At 39.4% G+C, this 20,973-nt stretch overlaps 1 protein-coding gene across 1 annotated transcript in view; it reads left to right on the top strand.

The window, feature by feature from the left end:
* The first annotated feature begins 1,791 nt into the window (after positions 1-1,791).
* Positions 1,792-20,973, top strand: part of frmd4ba (FERM domain containing 4Ba) — a 55,482-nt gene continuing 36,300 nt past the window's right edge. Inside the window, 1 exon segment of the mRNA XM_034688144.1 lies at positions 1,792-2,012. The gene's annotated coding sequence lies outside the window, so the exon portion shown is untranslated.

Raw genomic sequence — 20,973 nt, 5'->3', positions numbered from 1 at the left:
TTTGGGAAAAATGTTCATGTATTTTTGCCTACTCCCATGTGCACCTTTGGCTGAATGTTACAAGTTACCAAGGTCACTGTAAACACTGGGACAGCTCCGAAGTCTGGGTCAGGGGGGGCTCCGGAGTCTCGACCAAGACTGTACTTCTGAAAATTTTCAGCTGCATACTCTTGTGTGGTTCATTATTGTAAAACTGTCTCGTCATACTTCTTCTTTCTTTTTTTGTCTTTTGGAGATGTGTGGAATTTAAGAACAGAGTTAAATTTAAACACACCTCACAGGAGTGATATCCATGAGTGCCATCCTCCTGTCTTAGAAATGACACTTTAGCCTCTTATTACTCCTTATTAGCACACAGCAGAAGCACTACATACAAACACACTCAGATGTGCACAAACACGCACAGCCATTCCGCCCTGCCGGCTCTGACGCTACACATTGACACCTTCTTTCCCCAATTCTTCTTTTGTTACCACCTACAAGGGAGCATCAGAGGAGAGAGACGTTGCCCCACTATTATGCCACTGTTATGTGTCTTACACATTGCAGAGGAGGCATAACAGGGGCGTAAATATCCCGCCTTGCTGGGCAGTATCTCAATGCCTTTTGACATGTTTGGATGTCATGTTAACATTGTGTAAACATAGAGGCATTGAAATAAAATAAACAGACAAATAAACTTAGTTGAGTCTGTTTTGTTAAAACTATGTCATCGGAGGTCTTGTGTTTGCATAGCCAGCTAGACTCAGAAAGAGTTCTCAAGCAACCTTAGATTTCATGAGAAACACGGGAAAAGCTGCTGCATATCCCGTCTGTGCCTGGTTGTGTGTATGGCTGATATTGCACCGTTTTCCAAATCAAATCTCCTCATCAGACTGAATTTTTACTCATACAAAAACCAAATGAGACTTTATTAAGATTAGAAAAAATATGGGCTCACTCATGACAGGATCACCCAGAGGTGCCTCAGAGGAGCTATGGTGCTCACGTAGCGTAGAGGTATTTGAGAATACTGCAAAGCTGATGTGTAATGATAAAGGGAGTCAAATGGATAATAGACGAACAACGTGTGCATGGAGGAATGTCCTGTTGTTCTGCAATTGCACTACAAGTGTTCATAAGTTATAACAAAAAATTACCAAAATATATGTCTAAATTGATATTTTTCTGATATTAGATAACCTATATAAAAACAGGTGAAATGTAGCTAGTGTGTTAATCACATTAAGGTTACATTTACACGTATTACTAATTTATCAATGAAAGACGCCTCTATCATATACATTTGTAATTAATATGTTGTGTAGATATATTTCAAATTAACTTGTATTATATTATATGCTTATCCCTGTACATATTTTTCATAGAATAGATTTATTTACTTTTAATTACTTAGAATTTAATATTTAATATTTATAAACTTGCTATTATTGTTTGCACTATCCGCTTTTCTGCAACTACCCTGTACATTTCCCCGCTGTGGGACGAATAAAAGTTTATCTTATCTTATCGTAATGTACGAATTAAAACGTCTACATAAACTAGACACAAAAACAAAAACAAAGAAACACAAATGAATGGTCGTTCAATTTTAAGTCTTTTAATTGTAATTGAACGTTTACACAGAAGAGGGCGCTGCTCCGTTTCCAACCAGACGCTCGCGCTGTGGCAGTGCACGAGGAGATTGTTGTGTCCCATCCTGTGAGGTAGTGGAGAGGAGGAGGAGGAGGAGGAGGCGGGGAGTGTTAATAGATGGGACTGTCTTTGTGGACGGTTGGAGGTAAGGTTATTATACCGAACAGACATCCGTGTCCACTCCTGGATTTTATTGCCTGGTTTCTCATGACCTCTCCATCATCCTCACAACTCTCATGTTTGGAAAGTCTGGTCAGTTTTTGTTTTTCTAAAAGAAAGAGGTAGATTTATTTGATTGAGCGGTGCCGGCCGGCTGAGACGCTTATTGTGGCACAGACAATAAGTGGCAGCGATCAGATCTCTGCAAAAGACACAAGGTGAGACACGTTTTGTTTTTACGCAAACTTGCAAAGTTTACACTTTTACGTCATTTTGTTTAATCCAAGAAAGATGTTCGATTTTTGTATCAGTGACGCGCTTTACGCAGAGCCGGTGGTTGGATAATCTATGTTACATTATTTATATCTCGTGAACTTCGCTTTTATGTAGGTCTATGATAAACTTTAGCTTTAAATGTGGTATCATATGCACTGTTTTCTCTAAGAAACATCTGTTTTACGAAGGAACGCTCACTGTATCCATCCAAATCACGTTTGTTAAGCTGTTCTGCTTAGGTGTAAATAAATCCACACCTCCTGTGAACTCACATGGCCTACAGGTCTGGATGTGTTTTACCTCTGCTGAATACTCAACTTAGTGTGGATCAGTTGGTTTCTAAACAAAAGTGATATGCCACTGAGTAACTTATTTATGTGTCGTGAGTGTTACTTAGACAGCTGGAAGACAATAACAGTAGATTGTGGACATCATTTTGATTTTTGATACAGAAGTTATTTTTTTGTTTAGTTAAAGGAATCTCTACCTCTGTCTTTGCTGGCTCCAGACTGTGGTCAGCTGGTCTGCTTTCCTCTGTGTGAATATCCTGTTTCCTGGACAAAACAAACAATGGGCAGGCCTGCATGGAAGGCATATGATATCCTGTACGGGTTTTGTGTCACAGCAGACCAAAAAACAGGCCTAGTGCTTTGGGTTGGTGGGAACAGGATGAGTAGTTTCATGCAGAGCTTCACAAACACACATTATGCATTAAACGTGTAAAATGTTATTAAATATATTTTTAGGGCAGTTCATAATATGTGACAGAGCAGATCTGGTATGAGGAAACACAGAAACATAAGGTGCACAAGTGGAACAAAACAAAGACAGGACAATGTTCAATATGTGTCTCATAGCGGCAACATGTGCTGTCTCTTTCTTTCTGACACACAGAAAAACTGCATAGGCAGCACTGCTTTGTGTTGACTTTAGTCCAGGATATTCAGCTGCTGGGGGGGGTCAGTGCTTCCAACTCAATAAAGCTATTAACCGCCATAGAATATTCCACAGCATGGCATGGCATGGCACAGATAGGAGTTATTTGCCAATTAGGACCCATCTACAAACATATCCATATATCCATATATGGAGGTCTTTGAAAGGCTAAACACAACTGACAAGCCGGTCCAGTCAACCTGGGAAGTGTGAAATGTGCTGCTGATGCGTTCCCACCTCCCCTCAAACACTTTGTTTGTGTTAAAAGTTGTTCATCAGCATTTTTCTTTTTCTTTCTCACACATCTTTATTTTAGTGTCTGGCCAGAAATTGGCATTTGTAATCTGAGCTACATGATACTGGTGTCACACAGGCTCACACAATTCACACTTCTGGTAGAAAAAAACGGGTTCCTGCTTGACTGGTTTGTAGTTGTTTTGTTTTTCAAACTTTAGAGCTCATTTGTGTTTGGACACCCTTTAAATGAGATTTTTCATCTCAAGGGGCTATCCTATTATACATTCAAATTGAATTGATTGGAGAGCTAAGTCTTCTTTTATACTGTGAATATATTTCAGAGCCCATGCTGCTCACATTTACTCCAGTTATGAGACACATTTTTATTTTCATAGGTGAGCTGGTTGCAGTTTATGTTTAGTTTGTATTTTAAGTATTATTAATCAGTTGTTTCTGAGCAGACTTCAGTTGCATTCAGGAAATAATCTTTGGAGGGAAGGCATACTGAATGCATTGGATCAATATTAGAAATCTCAGAATATGTCTGCCATCATCTGACTTCTGATTATTCTCTACATAAATGTTACTTATATATGAACGCAGTAAACAATCTGGTCTTACATTTCATTTGTAAACTCTAGCTCTGTTCTTAAGTTAAGATAAGTGTCAAACTGTAAACGGTGACCACTGAAACAAAAGCCTTCACCAGGGAGTATGTTATTGAATAAGGCGAAGAAGCACAAGAAGTTGTTTAAAATTGAGAAACAGATTATTTTATCATTAGTGAATTCTGCTTTTCATTCATGAGAGTACACTTTTCAATTATTCTCCTGGTTGTTACATATTCTCACATATATTTTACAGAAAATCAACAAAATATAAGTAAAATCAGCAGATCAAGAAGTGCTTGACTGTTATCAAATTTGGGAAACATGGATGTGGTGGGTTATTGGCTTTTTATGCAAACAGGCTTGTGGCTTCAGGCATTATTTGGGGTCAGGGAGTGGACTGATTTCTAGTTAATGGTTTTGTGGGTCAACACTAATCTACAGGCTTTGCAGTGAAATCAATTTACACTGGCCCCAATGCTAAGGGGATGTCTAAGTGAAAAAGCTGGGTCCTTGTTTGATGAGTATTTCTAGTGAATTCAAGTCCAGCTGTCTGAATGCTCCCCCTTTTGTTGTAAATGTCCTTAATAACTTTAGCAAACTTTAATATAATACCTGCATGCCTAGTTTTGACTTAAGTTGCATCAACAGGACTCTGTTCCTCATTGACCACATCAATCATTTAGTAGTGAAGAGACACTTTATCTTTTTCTGTGTTCCATGTCAATCTATGAATGTACATCAATCTTTATTTATATAGCACCAATTTATAACATGTTATCTCAAATCCCTTTACAAAAAGAGCAGGTCGAGACCAAATCTCCTTGTTTACAAAGATAGAAAATCTATATCCACCCTGAGCAGAGCACTTGGCATCATTTAGCAAGTTATAGTCACAAGAAAAAACTTCCTTTCAGCAGGCAGAAACCTCAAGCAGAACCAGACTCACGTTGAACAGTCATCTGCTTAGACTGTGTTTGGATTGGAATGGGGATAGAGGGAGATGCAGAAAGAGAGAGATGGATAGAGGTAGACAATAACAACAACAGCTCATACAGACTCGTGGTTAGTGCCAATAATAATTGTAATTGCAGTTGAATCAAGGTCTAATACCAGCATTTGCAATAACACTGATGGGGGATGATAATATCCATTATAGCAGTTGGAGTCAAGCTGTTTTAAAATTAACATTGGCATTTTAACGATGATGATCCAAGAGGGACTGATATTAATATTTGCAGCAGTTGGAGTCAGGCAGGTCCACGGCAGCAGGCTTTGACTTGCTGGTCAGACAGGAACCTCTGAGAAATAAGAATAAAATGAAGGAGAGAATTAAAATGAAGAGGCTGGCTCTTTGCCTCATGAGTAAAACAAAGGCATTGTGAAAGACCCTGCACTCATTGTGGGTTTCAAATTTACATTTCTTTCTTCCAAGAAATAAAACATGCATAGACCTTTATTTGACAAAGATACTAGATACTTTTTTTGCTCCTGAGGGAATGTATTGGTATTGAAAATGATGAAATCAAATTCTCAAATCCACCTGTCTATGAATAACTTAAAAAAACAAACACATCGTAGAATTCACATGTGTATCAGAGGCTGTTGATGTAAGCACTGTCTTGATAAAAGGCCTTTTCCTGGGGAAATGGTAGTGTCAAATTTAATACAAATTCTACAGTGCGGGATTGATTCCGTTGCAACAACAACTTAAACAAATATGGTAAAACATTAGCTCGGTGAAATCCTATCTTTCAACCATGGCAAAGACAGCTGTTCAAAGGAAGACAATGAAAAGCTAGACAGATGGCAAACAAGGCTTTATGTTGGGATACACTCTTCACTAACAATTTCTGCAGTAAAAATCAACTTTGAAAGTCTATGTGTTAGAGCTGTCACAAAGACACAACTGTCCCTTTTAATGCTAAGAATGACCCTCACGCTTTTCAAATGATGATAACCATTTCGACACAGTATGTTCAAGCCCTATAAAACACACTAACTTGGTAGCAAAACATGTTCTAGAGCTTTTTATTTGACATGTCTTAACATACTGATTAGTCAATTATCCCTACATGTTATACCATCAAAATACTAGAGCAAAGTGAAGTTGGAGTGCTGAGCCTGTCTGTATCACTTAGAATTGTACTGACATTGAAAATGTCAACATCTTCTATTAAAATCCATATTGCAATGTAACACACTCCTAGAAGTTGCAGTATTATATACAGTATGTGTTTGATTATTAGCATTAGCATCAACTCCAGCTAGGTTTAAAACTGATCAAAGTCTGTAGTGTCTTAACTCAAAGCTTGATCCGAAAAGTCAACTGGACTTGGTATAAATTCTTGAAGACCAAGTTTCTACCAAGTCCAGTTGGTTTTCGGATGAAGCTATTAATTACCATGACCTGGATGACTGAGATCCTTCACAGACATGTAGTGTATTAAGTAACAGGACAGGACATATAAATCAACATCAATCAAGAGTATCCAAAACCAGTTTGAATGCTTTCAAGGTCCTGTTCTCTGTCTACCCAATGTTCACCCAAAATAATCTCCCTGTTACCTTTGTAGAACCACACTCACTCAAAATAAATCTTTGCCTTTGTACACGAACCAGTCAGAGATTCTCAGAGTGAATTGCATCCATAAAATACACAGAAACGCAGAGGAGTTGGGTATAATTGTAACAATAATGAGATAAAGTTGAGCTGATAATTTAGAAACATCTAAAATTGTGTTTGACACATTTTCCAATACTGGGAAAAATGTTGAGGGAGCTGTATTTTTCATTACTAAAATAATAAAAGTTTCTTTAACTTGGGTTGGAACAGTCATTATTGTTTAATTTAATGGTCAGTTTATTCCTTTTCTGACATGTGTGCCATAATACAACTCTTCAAATATGTCTGAGGGGACTTTGTCTGAAAGGATGCACTTTTCTATCCCAGTGTGTATTGTTAATCGGAACTCTCTTAGTGTGATCAGATGCTTTCTGCTCCTAGAGTCCATTTGCAGCAGATCTAATTACTTCAGCCAAACCGTTAGTTTGAAAAATTGTCTTCACAACCTTTAAATCTCTGTTTATGGGTTTTCACCTGCAAAGTGTGTAGAATATATGAAGTGATTGTTAAGCCTCTCCTTATTATCCCAATATAGATTTCCTTATTTATGCTCAAATCAAAACACTTTGTGCAGCTGCACAGATGGGATGATGTAAATCTGCTACCAGATCTAAACAGGTGACCTGCCTCCTGGTGAGTTCAACCACAACCTCGGGCAGTGGAGGTAGCCTTGAGTGCAACAGATCTATTCCCTGTTACACCAGATCTACACCCCTATCCCACCCCCACCCCCCTCACCGCCAGCTCTTTTTTGTTTTTGTTTGCTCCCTCCTCCTCCTCCTCCTCCTCCTCCTCATCCTAGCTTTTCTCTCAGCAGACTCGGGTGAAATTGCGATGAGGCTGAGAAAATGAAAATTAGAACAAAGCAACGCCTGCTTTCTGTCTGTTCTGCTGCTAGCTGACCTACACGGTTTTAGGAGGAGAGATGGAGGCTGGTTATTCTTTGTAATCATGCTGCTTACATGCATCTCCATTTCCCCACCCGTACATCTCTTGTGATCACTCACAATTTCTTCCTATTTTCCTCTTAAACACACTTCGCTGATCATGTGCACTCTCACACACACCAACCCTCCAGGAGAGCTGTGAGACCATAATGTTGAGAGGATGTTTGAAAGCCTGGATGGTAATTGTCAGAAAGAGACTCACTACACCCTGAGTGTGTGTGTAAGGTAAATAAAGAGGGGTCTGAAAGGGTCTGAGTTGCTATTATTACCCTCTCAGGCACAAATAGAAAGGTACATGGTTTCAAGTCTGTGAAAAATCAAGCATGCTCAAGCAGCAGACATACCCCACGGCCTCAGATCCTCAGTGATCGATAGTGTTCAACGCTTAAACCCCTGAGTGAGTGTTTCAAAGGTTTAGTGCCAGAGGGGATAGAGGCATAGTAAAGAGAAACTCTGGAGACTTCTGTGAATATGTGATGCTCTGAGTCTCACAACCCCCCACAGTCATTTCCTGTTGGATTGTGCTCGATTTATCATTTTTCGAATCTTGCCTTAATACGTCAGTTTTGTTTTGGTTGAATATAAAGTGAATTTATAGTGGGTGTATCTTTGGGCGTGGTATCGTAGACAAAAGAAACTGCGGCTGAATGGGTGCCACTATTTTAATCAGCAATGTAGTATTATGTTAGCTGCTGTTTTACAGGGCTAATACTGGAAACCAAAACCCAACCGAGACCAATACCCACACACAGAGTAGTTTCCAGATGCTACCCAGCCTCCACGTGATAAAGAACAAAATCATGCAGCTGCAGTCACCTCCATAATTGCAGCTTGGATTGAGAGAGAGGAGGACAAGCCTGTAGGAGGGGGAAGAAGTCATTACCACTTGCCCTGTGGACCATAACAGAGCATCCAGCTTGTTTATTCAGACAGGCCGCTGTGAGCTCTGTGAGTAGGATGCAGAGCTGCGGAGAAATACTTGGCTTTTAGCAATGACATGGAACACAATTGTAGTGTGGTGTTACAATGAAAGGGGAATATTTTCACAGGTAGTTCAGTAAAATAATGTTGTATGCTATATGATATATCCAAGCGGCAACCTCAAGTCTCAAAATATGAAGCCCATGTGGAAGTGTTATAAACTGCAGTTCATTGAGCGTCCGCTTGAGGCTGACTGCACAAACACTGGAAACCACATACACACCAATTCATAAGAAGAGGATCTTTACAGCAATAAAAAACATGTTTACAGCCTGGTTCAAAAAACGGCTTCGACATGAAGAAGAGGCTAGTTTCTCTATTGGCACACATCGTATGGGGGTGAATTTTTTTATACGACAGTTCAGAAGATATTAAGATTACGAGTTTTACCCAATTAAGGACATGATTGACTTGACTGACAGGCGGGAACACTGTAGCTGTTGGCTAGGAGGCTAAAGTCCCGCCTCTTTACCTCACACTAGCTCGTCAGAAGTTAGGTTGCCATCAACATTTCCAATATGGCTCCCACCGACGATTGCCCTCCAAACAGCACTTCAGAAACAGATGGGTTTCCCTATTCTGGATTTCCCTATTCAGCCTTAAGATTTCAAATAGATCATTTTGTGTTGGATAAGCATATGACTGTAAGTGGTTTACTGTAAGCAATCTTTTTAGTCATGGGGTGGCCGTGGCTCAGTGGCAGAGTCTGTCATCCCTCAATCAGAAGGTCCTGGCTCAGGGGTTCGATCCCCGGTCCTGCTGCCCACATGCTGATGTGCCCTTGGGCAAGACACCTAACCCTGACCTGCCTCCTGGTGGCTGTCCTGCTATCTACATATTTTTCAATTAACTCATTCAACACTGCACTCAATGGCCAAATGAGGTGTGAGACCAAAACTCTGCAACCTCTGCCACGTGTTGGGTTGGACCGCTCTCAAAAGATTACGCCCGTTGTTGGTTGTTATGGCAACCAGTCCCATAGGGCTGAGCATCCAGCTAGTAAGGGCATCCCAGTGGGATCTTGGGGAAAATAGCTGGATTGGAGACAGGGCACTTTTCATCTTCCAGTCTTTCATAAAATGTGCTTTCATACTCATAGGTGGTTCACAGGTCCTGCTGGATCACATATCAGTAGTCAGCGCTAAGTGAGACACTCTTGCGGGCTGTGCAGCAAGGCTCTCTCTGACTTCAGTTTACATTTTTGGAAGTACATTTCTTGCAAAGTAATTGCAACTGTGTTACTGGTACCTTTGTCAATGGTTGTTAGCAGCTGCATGTCGTAAGCCTAGGGCTGGGCGATATGGCCTAGAAATAAAATCCCTGATTTTTTTACTAAAAACTCAATTTATGATTGTAATCGATTTTGTGTTTTTCCCCTGAAAATAGTAATAAAAGCAGTGTAACTTTCATCTAGATGTCTAGCTTGAAACGAAGCTACAGTACAACTTAAAGAGACTTAATTTTCCATCTCATGATAATAATCATTTCTTTGATTGTGACATTAAGCACCATGAACCAAAACTACTTGAAAAAGGAAAAATAAAAGTACCTCCTGGAAAAAAAAGTGTCTTTTCTCGAATAAACATCCTTGAAAACGAAGGTGGTTACGGAGAAAATCTAGATTTTCTTTTTTTTAAATCGCCTGAAACAAAAAATGTGAATTAATGAATTAAATTGATTTATCATACAGCCCAACTTAAGCCCCTTTTTTGATACTCAGCACAGGTAACTGAAGCTTGCAGTGTGGATTGTTTTGGAGCAGAAGGCTGTGAAGGCTTCACGTTCTGGGCTGCAGCACTCTTTGTATTGCAATTTATGGTGTTGCTGTAAATGGTGGAGGAGATTCATTATGCTCAAACTTTTATATTGTAGCCTGTTTTCAACATTCTCTATAAATACACTATTCTACTGCTCATCTGAACTTTTAAACCCAAACCATCTCCAGATTATTGAACCAGCATTTTTCAGTTTTCCAGTCCCCTTCCTGTAGCATTGCTCCCACCCTTATCTGTCTCAATGTTGTTACTACATACAGGACTTGTTGTTGTGAGTGAGCAGGGTAAAGTCTGGTTTTTAAGTTTCAGTTTTGCTCAGAGGGAGAAAGGCAGGTCAGGGTGAAGAGGAACAGAAGGTGACAAAATAAATATATAAACTGACTGCTCTAAGGAAGAAACGTATAACGTTATTGAAATGGAACATAACTTTGCTGATATAAACAATATTGTCTTACCCTATTTCTCATTTGTAAATCTATTGATATATCTTAAAAACTTGATATATTGCCCAGCCTTTGTTGGGATTATATTGTGCTGCTAAGAGGCTTGGCTGATTCATTTGAAATATTAAAAAGATATAGTATTACATACATTTTCCCTGCTGCACTGTACCTTATGTAACAGCAACACACGTCATGCAGCTGGACTGGTCGCAGGATGCGTGCCAATTCATGACAACTACTTGAGGTCTGACATTAACCAGTCACTCACTTGGCAGAAATGAAAAACATGAGGACAGTGTTTAGTATCACAGTGTAAGGGGTTGGCAAGAAAGCTGAGATGGGGTCGCTGTTCAGAGCTTAGATGTGACAGTTGTCAGGCAAACACAGAGGGAAGATAATACTTTATCCCCAGGGGGATTCAGTGTATGTTTGAACGGTCTTGTGGCATATTTGCTTTCAAACCAGACTAGGTTTAGAATGTTCACCTGACAGCAGTGCTTAGATAACAGGTTACCTAATTGATTTAATATTTATAGACCTAACAAATTATTTCAAAATTTCAGCTAAGGCACTGTAAAATGAAAACAACAGTTCAACAACGAAGAACTTGCAAGTTAATTAAAAGAATCAAAATGAAATATGAAAAACGTTTGCAGAAATTACAGATTGGATAGGAATTGGAACATCAATATTAAGTTTCACTTAATGTACTATTAATAGATTATCCCTTTATGTCACAAATTAGTATGGCTGTTAAGTAAATGAATGATATTGGAGAAAAGTGCAATTATTTTAGTTCCTGTCACTTTCTCCTCTTTTGAAACTCAAACTAACCCAACTGAAACAGTTAGGATTATTCCTCTGTGATGTTTTTGAAACAATATGGACCCTATCTTGAACAGTGTAAACCCCATAGGTTATCATACTGTCCAGTTGGCTTGTGAGCGGCATGTGAGAATGGCCAAAATGGAGTTACTGGCAACCCTTGGTAATACCAAATGTGTCCAGAAAGAGCTCTCACAGTGCATGTGTGTTTTAACTGTATTCAAAGAGCAGCAGTCATTTAACAACACAGTTTGAAATTGTACGAGGGGAAGGAATCTTTTGATCCAGCTGACACTAAATCTCTTTACATTCCTTAAGTTTGGTCTTGTTTGAGGTAACACATTCTATTGATTTGTCATCACTGTGTAATGTTAAGGCAGCATTTGGTTTTGTGTTTTTATGAGATTGGGCAGAATTCAATTTGATATTATTACCTAGCTGATTAATCCGTCAGCTGTGTGGAACACTTTATTCTCATTGGTCAAACCCAATAACAATGTTAGTTGATTATGAATAGCAACACTAGGGACAACCAGATCATACACGTCATATCAAATCAATCTACAGAAAGGAGCCTTGGCACATTTCACCTCTGTCTGTTGACGCTGAGGAAAAACCATCGGTTTCCATTTGCATTCTAAATTCGTAAACATTGTGGCAAAACGTTGTCCTGTCCTGCAATCCAGGTAACGGCAGCAGAGTTGGGAACTACCTTCTAGCGGCTTACCTTGTCAGTCATTCTGTGATAAATGCAAGAGGTTTATCAGACCTACTTCAAAAGCAGGTTGAAAAAATGATGCTGATAAACAAACACACATCTGGTTTGTTCTTGTTATGTAAGGGATAATGTATGGTGAGCAGATGGGCACCGCAATATTCTGCTTATTACCCAGCTACCAAGAGAGAAACTGGTTGTTGATCTAAAGATAATTGTATTCATTTATAAATTATTATCTATGACGCTTAAAAAATAGTCCCTCAGATTTGATGATTGGTAGTGCTTCCATGGCATTATCAGCCAAACATGCGTGTCAAATTAACATTGAAGTGGACAAGGTTTTATTCATGTCAAAGTCTTAACATTAGCCTGCTTAAGGTTGATTTATACTTATGCGTTGAATCGACGGCATAGCCTACACCGGGGGTCCGTGTAGCTCCCGTACCTACGCAGAGGCCTACACACGTAGCTGACGTGCACCTCCTCAAAAATGTAACTACTTGTAGAATCCACACAGACCGCAAGCCCTGTGATTGGTCCGCTTAGCAGCATTGTATTTCCCGCATTTACAGCACTTCCGGGACCCCCATTCATCTGCCGCACATCGGCCGTGTATTTCATCTTCTCCTCTCTATTCTTCATGTAATCATGTCTGTATGATAAACAGCAACATGTATCAGCTGTAGATTAAACTAACACGCTCTGAATCGCTGTGGAAAAGTAAACAGAGATCGTAGTGGGGTCGGAAGCAGGTGACCGGACTACAAGAGAGACCGCACTGCCCTCAAGCATTTCGTGGGGGAGAATTGCTGTGCGACACGGACACATTGATGCACAAGTATGTGGTGCTTATGTCCGCATCAGCCCCTGTTGCGTAGGGGCGACGCAGAAGTATAAATCAGCCTTTACTGTTATAAATCTCATTAAATGTAACATTTTTATTCACAGTAAAGTTAAAAAAAAAATTTCCATTGACATTTTCAACAGCTGCAGAAAATCACAACAGCACCTGAGGTCGTCTTTTACCTGTAAAGTTTCTGTTGTAGTTTTCTTTTCCCTCAAACAGTCCTGAAACAGTACCTAAGCTCGTACCATGTTGAGTTTTGTGGTTGCTTCGTGTCTGTTTGGTCGACGTCTCTTTCACTTTCTCTCAGCTTCATGTGTGTTTTAACAACTCTCTAGTTTCTGCACAATCCTCCTCTATTATTATTTTCTCTGCTGTTTACCCGTCAGACATGAACCCCAAAGCTAAAGTTCTGTACTCTCCAAGTAAAATACGAGTAATAATGAAAATATCTTCCAGATTGTTTGCTGATGCTATCAGAAAATATTGCTCTTGCTACATTGTCAACGGTAAGAGATGAAATCAGACTGATTTGATATGAATGTATGATCTGGTTGTTCCTCGCATTGCTCTTCTTATTTAGAATTAATAACAGTCTACAACAACAACAAATTACTTGAAAGAACAAAATGTTGTGTTGTGGAAATTATGGAGAAAAGCATAAAAAAGGCTTGTTCTAGGAAGTTGTATTAGTAATCCAACTTGAATGCAGTGGTTCATATTGTCAAAGTGCCAGGTGTTCAAAAAAGCACAGAAGTTGTTCAACTTTGGGTCTTAACTGGGACACCAACTCTTGTATCCTGTGTTTGTTTGACCCAAACTCTGGACTGGGACTTTCCTGCTCTGTCGCCTGACTTCCTCCTGTGCTTTTCTCCCTTTAATATCTACCACATACAGAGGTTGATGCTTTCATTTATTATTAAGTTTCCCAAAAGAAATAACAGCTAACTCAGTCAAATAGGAAATGCAGATTGGTCCTAAGATGCAAAGACTTGAGTTCATAAAGAGATGTCTGCAAAACTAATGACCTACCTGAGGTTTGGTACATGCAGTGGAGAGCAGGAAGTCGAAATGTGGTGCTAGTTGGATATGGTGCGTGTTCCTTTTCCTAAAACTCAAAATTCTGGACACTGTGTTGGGTTTACAATAAAATCACACGTGTTTTTTTTGTATAGGTCTAGCCATGATACATAGCCCTACTTAAGTGCAGAATTAGAGGTTCAATATGCTTTCGTGGGAGGGTGGGAGACTAACTAGCTTAATCTTGAAGTTTGCCAACAGCAATGTAATATGAGTACTAATATAAAACAGCTTATTTTACATCTCCCTTGCTTTTAAAGTTTTGTTCGTACCTTTTGTTCTTTTGTAATACAATCTTTCTTATTCTGTCACGAGGTGTGGACACAGGTGAAACAAATCAGGTTAATCAGAAAGCAGGGAAACACACAGGGGCAGGAAGTAAAATAAAACAGGAAACAAAATGTGTTTGAATGTGTTCTTGACTTTTACATGTTAGTTCTAAAATCCTGTTTATATGCATAAAAATAATACAATGCTGAAACCAATTGATTTACTATAATTCTATTTCTTGTTAAATTAATTTTACACTTTTCACTACCTCTGGGCTCATACATATTTTCTTTGTGTCCCCTACCCCTTATCATTTATGCTTTTGCAGCACTCTCTTTGTATCATACAGATGCCTGTGGAGATGTCAGCCGTGGGCTGCATCACTTGGCTATGATATTGAAAGCTAATGACACAGGCTCTTTACGCTTCTTCTAAGATATGTCTGAGCAAATCTGTGCTTCACAGTCCCTCAGGGCAACAATTTGTCGCAGCAGAGCCGGGGCCGTTTGCTGACAACTAAACCTCTGCTGCCTCACACTCTTTCCCCTTGACCTCCTCCTCCTCCTTAACATCTGCTTTATGCAGACGCTTGGTTTATCAAGGCCTGTGGCCTCCAGTGATCCCCTGGAGGCGCCACCCCACACAGCAGAGGAGCCGGCCCCAAATCCCCAGACACAGCAGACAAGCTGATAGGTGGATGGTGAAAGCCTGAAGCTCTTGGGCCCTTGCCTCATTGCTTGCCTTCTTTTCTTTTTTACCTCCTGCTAGGTCACACAAAGCTGGACTTTACTGTGCCACTTAAATGCAGACACAAAGCTACTCTGTATTGCAATTTATTTGCAGTGAAAACTTCTATTGGCATGATTAATTACTACAACCTGCTTACTGGCACTTATTTATACTAGAAAAAAATAAACGATAGAACAAAGTCATGGTATTTTATGGTTTTATTTTCTGTATTCTCATGTACGAAACTCAGTAAATACAAGCTCTATGGGACAGGCTTTGGTCACTACCAAATATAGCCCTCTTTCATGTTTTATGAACTCATTCTATTCATTTATGATGTATGACTTGCATCCTCCCATTGAGTATGTATGCAGGTAGGGTTTTGTGAGGCAAAATAAATTAGAACTGGGGGGGAAAGTCCTTCATGTATGTGTGTGCATTATGCAGTGTGTCTGACACACGCACAGAGTGGGTTCTATTCATCTTGTCAGCTGCAGTCTCAGTATGTGGCAAAGCCTGTCAGCTGTAGGTCCTTGTGGTTGACAGCTGTTTCTCTGCTCTGCTCAGGCTCTGTTGTGTTCACTCAAAGGCCTTCCCTGTTTAAAAAATAATTTACCTCTTACTGTACATGGCAAGGATGGTCCTGGCACAGTGCTGCCCCCAACCTGACCGTCTTTATATTCTCAACAGATTCAGTGCTATTCATACTTCAATATTTTGGACAGAGCAAGTCTCAGGGCTGCATTGTAAAATCTATTCTTTCTTTATTCGCATTAAATAAGTAACCCGGGCAACAAAAACTAAATGTGGTCCTCGTGTTAAAAGAAAGAATATGACATTGGTTCTTCCAAACAGCAAATGCACCTAACAGCTCAGAGTAGTTGGTACATATAGGCAATGTGTGAGAAACTCAACTCTTCCATCTGCTGGCTCTAATGCATATTGCAGCCTGAAAGTAATGCGTGTGACTCTGCTACATTTGCACAACAATTGATTGTGTTCCACCAGGGGGTTGGGGTGAGAGGTTGGGGGTATCACAATAGCCTGAAAAGAATAAGCCCTTAAGTGAGCATAGTGTTGTGCGCAGCACATGACCTGCTTAGGGAAATGGAGTGACACTATAGTTACATCAGAGAGGATGACAGACTGCTGTGTGAGGTCATTGTGTTACAGCCATGGTGCCAGGCCAGAGACATCAGCCATGAATACAGGGGTACTGTGGTAGTGTAGTTACTGTCTACAAAATGGTATAGCACAAAAATGCACTTAATTGATTTAGCTGACCTTTCTCATACATATCAAATGTTCAAATGGTAGATTGTTTGGCTTCACAGTTTGAATATTTAAATATAAAATGGGCATTTTAATGGACTTTCTGTAATCATGTTGAGTTTCTTATATTGATTAATAAATAAACAGAGCTTGAAGCTGCTTTAATCAATATTTTGATAATAACAAGCTGCATATGAGTGCATGCGGTTGATAGATGTTGTTGATGGTCTAACATAATGAGAATTATTTCTGGACTTTTTAATTCAAGAGTATTTTAGCATCTTTCAGCTAATAGTGTTGCGAGCCTAATAGTAATAAATCTGTGGATTTTCAACCATTTATACACTTTTTTAATTCAAGCAGCATAAAGCTGTGTTTTACAACAACCTCTAATAAACCTCTGTTTGCTAACTGCAGAGCACCAATGCTAAACAAAGTGAGACACTAGCAAGAAAAGAACTGGAGCCTTATTTTACATCTCTCAGAATTACCCCAGATTGTAAATACACACTTTCCCATGGGGTTGACTCTCTGAGGGTCGTCTTCCATAGATTGATTCTGCCTGAGGTTTTGTGACCTTTTCTTCATCTTTACCTTTCTGAAACCTCGATGTAGAATATGGAAATCAACTGGGATTATCTGCTTCCTGTAGGCATTTGGCATGTGTGTGTTTACAAGAATCATGCATGGACTTATGACACTGCCTCCTCTTACATTGAGCATTTTATTTTGATCTTTTTACATTGCACACATAAGTGTATGTTTGAATCTTTTTAAGCATTTTCTGGCATAAAAAAAGAAACTGTGAATTGAATGTTTACTGTATATTCCTGCAGAACTTCGTTGTTTCTGTCAAAGTCATAACCAATGCTGGCACAAATTTAGTAAACATTATAATATCATTTTTGCATCAGAAACGTTCCTTTATTAACATGACATGGCAATAATCTGCAGCTCTCTTTTGCATGGTCACCATGTGTGTGATTAACAGCAGCCTATTCTGACCATGTGTCTGACTATCCGGTCCCTCTAGGCAGTTGATGCCTCTCACATCTGATAGAGTTTATCCTGTTAGCAATTTGTGATTCATGTTTGCCTCCAGTGTTAGTCTTTGATGATGACTCCTGTCCTCTAAAAATAGATCTGCACGGTTCTTGCAATGCAGGATAACGGCATCCTGGTATTTAAACTTGTAAGGTTATAACACACTAAAAGGTCTTTAAATGGTCAGTTAGAAATCATCTCTTTAGCTTCATCAAAATTATTTCTGACAAATAAAGGGTGATTGGAGTTGCTCCCTCCCTAAAAGACAGTTTGGGATTTTATTTCAACCTATTTTAACCTTTGTGATTTAGAATAATACCAGTTTCAGTGAGCTGTTTCACACTGAGCAGTTTGAATATCAAATCAAAGGATATGTTCTTAAATGCAACAAGCTTATTTTTATATGACTGTAGACATATATTGCATGATACTGCTAGTACTTTGGTCTGATATTACCATAGACTGTATAATTAATGGACGTAGTGTCCCTGGCATCACCCGTCTGGTCCTGAACGCTGTTTTGCAGCCAGTCGTCGACGAGAGCCATATTGGAAATTTTGAACGCAACCTAGCTTCTGACGAACTAGTGTGAGGTAAAGAGGCGGGCTTTGAGCCTCCTAGCCAACAGCTACAGTGTTCCGTCATGTCAGTCAAGTCCTTAAATGGGCAAATTTGGAATCTTAATATCTTCTAAATTGTCGCGTTAGAAAAAAATCCCCCCCCCCCACACGTACAGTGTGTGCCAATAGAGAAATGATCCTTTCATGCCAAAGCTGTTTTTTGAACCAGGCTGTAAACATGTTTATTATTGCTGTTAATATCATCCTTTTTTGAATGGGTGTGTATGTGGTTTCCAGTGTTTCTGCAGCCAGCCTCAAGCGGCTGAACTGAGTTTATAACACTTCAGCATGGGCTTCATATTTTCAGACCGGAGGTTGTCGCTTGGATATTACACTGGGCTGCAGAACAGACAGGCTGTATTGTTTGTATTATCCAGACATCTGTGCTCAACAGTTTGACTGTAGTCTTCTTACTTTCCATTAGTAGTAGAATTGTACAAACTGAAACTGCCCAGTTCCTTTTTTTTGTCATGGTTGAGAAAGCAGTTTTTTTCAGTGAATACTTTTGCAGAAGTAACTGCACACAACACACTATGTTTACTTATAAGTCAAACTAAAGACAGGGCCATGATGTTTACTCCAGTTTCTAGTCTTTATGCTAATCTAGGCTAACTCTCTTCCTGTTGTAAAGACATTAAGGTACATTAGGTTTACAGCAGAGAGTGCTGTTTAACTCTTGGTCTTATTATTATAACCCTTAGAGTAAAAAACAAAGAAGTGCATTGCACAATGTGATAACATTTTTTTTATATTAGTCAAATATATGGATATTTTTGTGCCCGAAACTGATTTGTCGAGTAGCATGACTGAGGACACGGGTGCCATGGGAGCTAACTTTTCAAGGGATTCGCCATTGTTTGAGAATCCATGATGCCAACTAGTTGTTAAAATTGGTGAAATAACTTTTTTTACCTTTAAGACTATCTGTGTCAGGAGTACATCTTGTTCCTGATATTTGCTGGTAAAATGGAAATGTACATAACATGACATAAGGCTGTGCTTTCTTTCCATTCCTACACAAAGCCCCTCTTATGTTGTTCTTGCAGTATCATTTTTAGTTTATCCCTTTAATTTCCACCATTACTGTAGATCCCAGCTAGACTAATAAGTTGTAGCGTTCCTGCAGGATATAATGGGTGGATGTTCAGGAAATAGCTCCCAGACAAAGTGTTCGAGCATTCCCACACCCATTTGCAGACAATGACAATAAAATACATGCTGAAATTAAGTGTTGAAATAGAAGATGAAGTCATTTGCCTTATTAAAACAAAATTATACGAGAGCGACTTCATTTTGCCATCTTTATTTGAGAATAGAGCATCACGGATTGGGCCAAACTAACATACTTTCCCCACTATGCTGCTGTGAGTCACTGAGGAGAGTATTTATGGCTTTAGAGGATGATCGGCAAGTCAGACTTTGTTTCTATTTATGGTGTGATTCTATATAAGTGCACTTATATTGAGGGGAGATGGATCCTCTGAAGCAGAGGCCTTGTGTCTCTGTCTTGCCCTCCCCTTGCACTCAATGAGACATGTGTTTTGGACTGGGGCCCAGAACCAAGCCTGAGGAAAGCTGCCCCACTCCAGCCTCTCTAGAGCGCTGACTCTCACTGACATTACATCAGCTGGAGGGACATAGTAAACTATGTGTGCGTAAAGTGTGAATCGTCTATACCGCTTGTTGCTGTGAAGAAAAACCAAGGGATCTGTAGACCATCTTTCTCTTGGTTCTGACAAAGTGAGGTTTCATCAGCATTAGGGGCAGAGCCTGACTGACAGGAAGAAAAAGCACCTTATGATGGCTTTGCAAATCATTCGAGGAATGGAGGACTTGGTGGCATCAAGCAGTCAGCTCGTATGGAGCCTGGCGCATCAGACCTTGAGGAGGTGGTACAGCAATGGGATGATCCCGTGCAGACGCTTTATTGAAGCTTGGCTCAGAATTGGAAAATGCTACCAGGTATGACAGCTCCTGAAGCAAAGGTAGTGTCAATAATGTTTGTAAAAACAAATAAGAGTGTAATTGTCGCAGGTTCTATGGATTGCTTTATGGGCGACAAATGTTGATGCACCAATAAAGTGCCAGGTGGATTATTTGGGTGCACATTGAAGTTGTAGGCTAATGTTACCTCGATTTTTCCTTAAACTTTTCTTAGAGTAAAGTCATTTTTTTTCATCTGGCTTGTTGGCATATATATGCATTTGTGAGTGCGTGAATTTCAGGAGGCAAAGGCTGTTTCTTAGTTAGGCACACACCCTGTCTCCAACAAGAGTTCAGCACATATGGCAATCATCACAAAGCAGCATGACCAGCTTTTTGATCACCCCGTCTGGCTGAAGAGGAGAATGTTCAAAGTTGTCTTTGAAATGCTTTGTAGCCAAACAGGACTGTCTGTATGGTTAACGCACATCCTTGTATAAAGTGCTCTGGTTTCACTTTTAGTTCCTTACTAGCATACTGCAATGTAAAAAACGGATGCAGTTCTTCAGACTTTGCATTAATAATACAAAGCAATAGCTAAAACAAAATGACCATAGGCACTTTTGGATTACTTTGATGGAAAAATTATTTCAGTTTCACCCTTTAAATGTAAGTAAACCATTGACAGTCTTTAAACATTCCTCTGAGTTCCCCTTTATTTAACAGCTCACCCACTAGAATGTTTCTCCTCCTTCAGCTATGCAGTGATTAAAGAAGTATACACATTACTGCTTTAAGTGATTTTAAGTAGCATTAATACAACATAACATCATTGACTTACATGTCAACATCTTGTATGCCTTAATTTGCTCAATAATTGTAACAAAGTGTTTCCAAAAAACTCACTTAAAGTTTAACTTAAAAGCATTGTTGTTATAGATGTATCAACATATGTTGTTCAAGGGGAAGCCACTTGGAACTGATTTATGCACTTATAACTATTAAAGTCCATACCTTAATACAAT

The sequence above is a fragment of the Notolabrus celidotus genome, chromosome 1 (assembly GCF_009762535.1).
Source record: "Notolabrus celidotus isolate fNotCel1 chromosome 1, fNotCel1.pri, whole genome shotgun sequence".
Taxonomy (NCBI): Eukaryota; Metazoa; Chordata; class Actinopteri; order Labriformes; family Labridae; genus Notolabrus; species Notolabrus celidotus.
The sequence above is the reverse complement of the archived record's forward strand: the minus strand, read 5'-3'. Positions and strand labels throughout refer to the sequence as shown.